This window comes from Aulostomus chinensis, chromosome 7 (assembly GCF_037954235.1).
Source record: "Aulostomus chinensis isolate RoL2024-O1b breed Wild chromosome 7, RoL_Achi_v1.0, whole genome shotgun sequence".
Taxonomy (NCBI): Eukaryota; Metazoa; Chordata; class Actinopteri; order Syngnathiformes; family Aulostomidae; genus Aulostomus; species Aulostomus chinensis.
In genome coordinates, this window is record NC_141326.1 from 5,552,933 (window position 1) to 5,560,043 (window position 7,111).

Below are 7,111 nucleotides of genomic sequence, written 5' to 3' on the forward strand. Positions count from 1 at the left end.
GAAAAGACACTTGGTAGTGTAGCAGTGTACGATGTCAGGAAAGAAAATACCACCAGAGAAATAAACTGCAGCTGTGCCAAAGCCACAGCTCATCTATGAAGATGGCACTATAGACTTTGGTCCCAGGGACCTGGATAATGACTCAGGCTTTGGAATGGATTGTCTGATGATGAGATGTTTTTTCATGGAATGCATCCAACTCAAGATGATCCAAGAATTATATAAGTTGTTACTATTTTTTACATCATAAGATTTGCTACATAATAATACAGTACAAAGTAGTAGCTTGGGTCCCTAAGGGTCAATGCAACAATGGCTTTATACTTTTATAATGACAAAATTCTACCTATTAGAGAGAAAATTCTTCTCCTCCTGCCATCAGCTCAGATGAGGGACTTCGTGCTGGTCTTATTAGATCTTTGTTCAGCTTTTGATACCATTGACCACCATATCCTTCTACAGAGACTGGAACATGTAATTGGCATTAAAGTAACCACACTGAATTGGTTTAGGTCATATTTACTAGGTTAGTCTCAGTTCATACCCACTAAAGATAATTCCTCCGAAACCACCACAGTCAGTTATGGTGTTCCACAAGAGTCTGTGCTTGGACCAGTCCTCTTTACTCTGTCTACTTCTACCAGGTCACATAATAAGGAAACACTCAATAAATTTTTACTGTTGTGAATACAAAACACAGCTGTACTCGTCAATGCATCCACATGAAACAAATCAGCTGACTAAACTGGAGGCCTGTCTAAAGGATGTAAAAACATGGATGACCCATAATTTCCTTTTATTAAACTCTGATCAAACTAAACTTCTTGTACTGGATGGAAAAAACCTTAGAAACACCTCATCTAATGAGACAGGTACCCTGGATGGCACCACCCTGGCCCCCAGCACTATTGTAAGCAACCAAGGAGCTGTCTTTGATCAGGATCTGTCCTTTAACTCCCACATTAAACAATCTCCAGGACTGCCTTCTTTCATCTACGTAACATCGCTAAGATTGGGCACATGCTTTTGTCCTTTTCAGGCTGGATTACTGCAACTCCCCCCTATCAGGCTGCACCAGTAGGTCCCTAAAGACTCTCCAGCTGGTCCAAAACACTGCTGCCCCTGTGTTGACTAGAACTGGTAGAAGAGACCATGTCTCTCCTGTACTGGTGTCTCAGCATTGGTTCCCTGTCAAATTCAGAATAGAATTCAAAATTCTCCTTCTAACATACAAAGTCCTCAACAGTCAGGCACCTTCATATTTGAAGATCCCTCGGTCTCAGGATACAGGCTTACTTGTGGTTCCTAGAGTTTCTAAAGGTAGAATGGCTAGATATGCTGCTATAGGCTTAGGCTGCTGGGGGATCTCCCATGGTGCACTGGGCTTCTCTCTCCTCCTCTCTGTCCTCCTATATGTCTCATACATAAATCATACTCATATGTGTTACTAACTCATCTTCTTCTCTGGAGCCTTAGGGCTTCCCCACTTCCCAGATCCCTGATGCTGCTAGAGGAAGCTGCAGACCTGAAGAAGCTCAAGCTGCCACCCTTGGGTGCCACCTGTTCACGTCCCCGTCTGACCATCATTCTCTTCCCTTTCTCTTCCTCTTTATCACTGCCCCTCTCTTTCCTTCTGTACGTCTGTCTTGCTTCAATATCTGTATTTGTCTCTGCCTCCCTCTCCTGTTCTCTTTTCCTCCAAACTGGTCAAAGTAGATGGCCGCTCCCATTGAGCTTGTATCTGGTTGACTTTCCGTCTCTCTGTATCTTTTCCCTGTTAAAAGGAAGGTTTTCATCGCTGCTGTTGCAGGATGTGCTTGCTCATGGAGAATTGTTGGGTGTAAATTCATTGAAGGAGTGTGTGTAGACCTGCACTACTTGTAAGGAGTCATGAGATAACTTTTGTTGTGATTTTGCTGTATACAATTAAAACTGACTTGACTTGATGTAACAGGGTTTGGGGCCTTGCAGTCACCTGTAGTTTTGTCAGTTACACAGTGCAGAGTTGGTAATATGCTGTTGTTTTGGCCTACCACTGTACCAGCACATAACAGTAAAAACACATCAATAAAATTGTTTTCAAGATGGACCTTCAAGCCTACTTTGTGTAACAGTTGAGAGAAAAAACTCATTAAGTGCAGTTTAAATTGCAAAGTATTATAGAAATAAAATGGGAGGTTAAAATACCCTCATTATACCTGCAAATAGCAGAGTTGTTTTTTTTTTTTTTTTACCTTTCAGTGAAGGAGTACTCCAATCTGGTCTTTTGTGGTCAAATTCATCTGGAAAGGCCCAACTGAAAGACACTTCTGGTAACTTATCAGTTTCTCCACTCCAAACTCACCTGGATCACACTGCCCAATTCCGGTTTTGAGGCAGATGGGAGAAAGCAAGTGTGAGAAGAACAGCTGGTGTCGAACAACACAGGCAGAAATGTGATTGGTACAGCCCTTATGGGTTCTTCTTTCCACTTGCTCACCATCAGTTTCAACACAGGAGACCTGGCCAATTCAGGAGATCAACTTGTCTTGTTATCAACTGAGATCAGCAGGCAGTGGACACATCAGTTCTCCAAAACAGACTCTGCTGTATTCGAACTATATGAAAATATTTGATTTAATCAACTGTTATGTATTGGTAATAATTTACAAGTGGGGGTTGAACAGATACAGGCGATGGCTTGACTTGATATGTGCTTAAAACAATGATACAGGAAATCTGGGCAGGCCATGATGTTAACAGCTGAACTAAACCCACCAAAATATTACCAAAAAAAAACCTTAAATGGTTAGCACACCACATCAACCTTTAAATTCTATTTGCAACTTAACAGTTGAACCATAAAACCAAACATGACCTTATGACTTCATTACAAAGTTATTGAACTTAGGTTAATGTAGCTCTCCAAGTCATTTCAAAGGAGAGGGAATTAAATAAATACAGTAATAAGTGAAAAACAGAATGTTTGTTTTAAAATAAGCGGAAAAAGTAAAGCAATTGTTCAATTCTAAATTCCTTTTTCAGTTGGATGCAACTATATTCGGGAGGGTCTTACAATGGAAAATCAAAGATGTATCAAGGCTGGAGAGTTTGTCCCATGTCACTTAGCCTGCCTCATCCCTAGATGTTTCAGAAAAGAAGGAATTCAATCATGAAACAATGGTAATTTCAGTTTTATCTGAAATAACAAATGTCACTGGAGAGTGGATATGATGAGGAGTCATGAGGAGGGTGGTTTCAATGTTATTATTATTCAAGGAAACCTTTTTGTGTGGGAAGAAAGACAAACATTTAATGGACCTTTAAAATGGTGAATTTTCCTCATTGACTGAATCATTGTACCAGCTCTAATCTTAATTTTTAGCAAAAAATTGTGATAATGATTCATGCCATGATTGAGGAGCCCTCCAGAGCATTTCATTCTGTTAAAAAACTATCTAATTATTTTAGAGAATCCCTTTTTGGTATCTTTTCAATAAGGATATCAGCAATACAAGCTATGTCTTCCCAGTTCGCACTTATATCTATAATTATTTTTTCCTTGTCCTCATCTTTTTCTTGTACTTTAGTGTTCTGTATGGAAGGAGCTGTGGTAGAGTACAAAGATTCCAGAGATTTTTTCACATAGTATGCAGCAGCTTTCTCCATCTCTGTACACAAAATCATTTCTGTTTGTTCGAGAATGGCCTCTTCAAATGCAACCTTGAAGTAATTCTTCCTCATGCACCAACTACTCCATGGCAGCACCAAAAGGAAGGAGCAGACAGCAGTCAGCAGGATGCAGATTAACCCAATAACCTGCCAATAAAACCAGAGTGTCCATGAAACACAATATGCTGTAAAGTGTATGGTTGACCTTATCATCAATGGCAGATGTTGGGAGGCAGCAGAGCCAATGAACATCAGATTTTACTTACCATTGATTGGTTTTTAAGATTCACTTGGATTGTCCTATCAGCTGGACTGATCTCATCATCCTTCACACAGGTTGTGGCCATCCGTTCTTCTAAGTTGCTCGTTCCACAGCACACATACCAGTCTCCATCGACAAGTACTGACCCGCACCAAAGAAATCCAGACGTTGTAGCCTGAAGTAGATATATGAAGAACTCTAGGCAGAACTTCCCCCTGCAACAACATCCCCTCTTCTTAACAGATGAGTGGTAGAAGCCAAATCTGACGATTCTTCCAGTGCGCCTGTCATTCCACAGAATCAGGCTGATGATGATGAGAGATGGCAGCACCATGTAGCCATAGCAGTGAATGATGTTTCTGTCTGAGGAGCAAGGGCATGCAAAGTCGATCTGGAACCAGAAGTGGTAACACACTAGTACCATAACTATAATGATCTGTCGGCTTGCAGTCTTTGTAAGATCCTGTGCATTTGGGAGGTAAGCAAAAATTCTCATGTCACTTGTCCAAGCCATGTTGCAGTATTTAAATTCCAACTGTTGATGCTGAGACAACAACAAGTATCTCTTTATATACATAAGCAGACATTCCTCCACTCTGACAGGCCCTCCTACTGCCACACTCATGTTGCACATGCAGGTGAGTGCAGCAGCAGTTTATTGTTCCCACACATCTTGAGCAAGAGCAGACTGACACTCAATTTTGTTATCATGTGTTTCAAATGTTTTCTCCTCAATCATGCAGTATGTCAACATAATGGGAAAAAAAGGAGTATCAACAGTTAATAATGTGTTGCTTAGGCAGTTCGATCCAGTTGTGTCTGGTCATTGCTGCAAATGTCCCAACACTGATGTTATCTATGCTGTCATGCTTGTAAATGTTGTGTATGTATGTAGCACTGATAAAGGCATAGTGAATAGAATTCCTGCTGTACGGACAAACAGTGTGTCAGCCCCTTGGTTGACAGATTGGATGACTTGGTGGCTAATCTTCTAATCTTGTTACTGAAAAGAAGGCAGGTCACCAGCAGTATACATGCCTTTTGCTACATGCAGGTATCACATAGTTTCAAGTCACGTTTCTTCTGTGTTGGATAGCTTTTTTAGATCTGAACCCCAAAATAGAGGATCCTGTGCAATCACTGACATGAATGAAGATCGTCTCGTCTTCCTCCCACTATTCAAAATGAAGCCTAAATATCCCAGATAAAAATGCTGGCATCTTGTGCTGGGGACATTATTTGGAGCCAGGGTTGGAATCACAGTCCTAGATTCCTTCACATAGCTGATAGAATCAGTCATGAGCAGAGCTGAGCTGTCGGTCATGACATAAAAAACTGCTTTTCATTACGTCAAGTAGGTAATTCAACACCAAAAATTGTGGGGAAAAATTGTTTTATTTGATATAGATAGATAGATTTAGATAGATATAGATTTGTATTAAATTTGATTTTAAAAATGTGAGGCCATAAAATGTCTTCATGTCCTATTTTTACTCGTGAGAGGTCTTAAATAACTGTTTAGAAGCAGATGGAACAAATACCAGACATTGGACTCTTTTTGTTTTTTTTTCCCCCTCTTCTTTGTAAACAGAGCTCCATACACCAAGAGAAGACAGTTCTTCTGCTGGGCCTTCCTTACTTTCTCACGGAGGAACCCTCCTGTTTTTGTTAAAGACTGTCAGGGTAAGCATTGTTTAATTTCTTTTTTGCTGTGGTCAAGAATAAGTCAAATTAAAATGGCCTGTAGGGCCTGCATCATGATACCTGTAAATATACATAATGAACATATGCTTTCTGTAGGTGTTAGACAAAAATATGCTCTCCATTCCTTCTCAAAATGATAAAAAAGATCTGTCCAGCTCAGATAAAATTGATTCACAATTCAATGTACAAGTCAGAGCATTCCTCCTGTAAATTTTAAGGAGGTTGAGTAAATCTTGATAAAGTGTGCAGCAATAAATGTTTAACTGGTTGCATGTTAATTGTTTGTCATATTTCTCTTTTGAAACAAACTTGCTGTAGCCATCAATCACAGGTTACTGTAATATTTCCATCCATCTGTAACACTTGTGTTATATTTTGGACTAGGTTCTGAGGAGTAACAGATAATGAATATGGTAAACAACTGACAGTTTAATTTCAGTAAAACACAAAAATATCACATTAACAGTGACTCAGAAATACCCCAAATAAAATAGAGCTCTTTTCTAAAAAAAGAAAAGAAAAAGAAAAAATAAATAAAATTATCTGAAAAGAAATAATGTCCTTGTATTCACTTCTTTTTGTTCAGTAGACTTCAGTTTGTTTGTGTTGACAATGTACTTTGTGTGGTTTATCTTGTCTTTGGAGTTACACTACCAGGGTAGGTAGGAGTGTGTGTTTGTCTTCTTATCTGGGAATTCCTGTATGTTTCCATGACGATCCGGCTGAGGATCCTGTAGTAGCTGGCCAGGCTACTTACAGGACGCCTCAGCGTTCCTCTGGTGGGTCTGGCTCGCCATCAATCTCAACATCTCTCAGGTGATCCGGGGTCACATAAAAACCAGTCCGCACATATTGTGCAAAACAATAAATCAAATTATTTCATCATCATAAATTCAATCATGTCAGTCTCAATTGTAAATTAAGTTTTACTCTTAATTTTTTTTAACATGTAAATAATCTCTCCATGAAATTAACATTTTTCTTATATAATACTCTTATCTAAATAATTATTTATCACATTTTTTCTTACAGTATTTAACTATTTAACCATAAACTTTTTCACATTCACACTCAATGAAATTACATTTTTACATAACACAGTAATATATTTTTAACCTTTGCCCAGTTTGAACAGTACTTCCATATGAAATGATACCTTATAAGTACAATGTAACTGAGTAAATAATGAATTCAATTTTTTCCCACATCCAAAACACTCTTAAAAGCTCCGACTGGTTTTATAACTTTTCACCGCACTATATCATGGTAGCTAATGGCTGTGCTAGCCGACCGCCGCGTTAGCAGGCAGGTTAACATCAATAATATCATCACTCACCGGAGTTTTCCAAGGTAAAAGACACTCGTCGGACCTCGTCAAGGTAACGGTAAGTAGAAGCACAAATTAGAATTACACCATTCTGCACCATTTAACTTCTTTTCTTCTTCTTAGCAAACCTCTTAGCACTCTCATTCTCATCACCACATGCGTTTTCT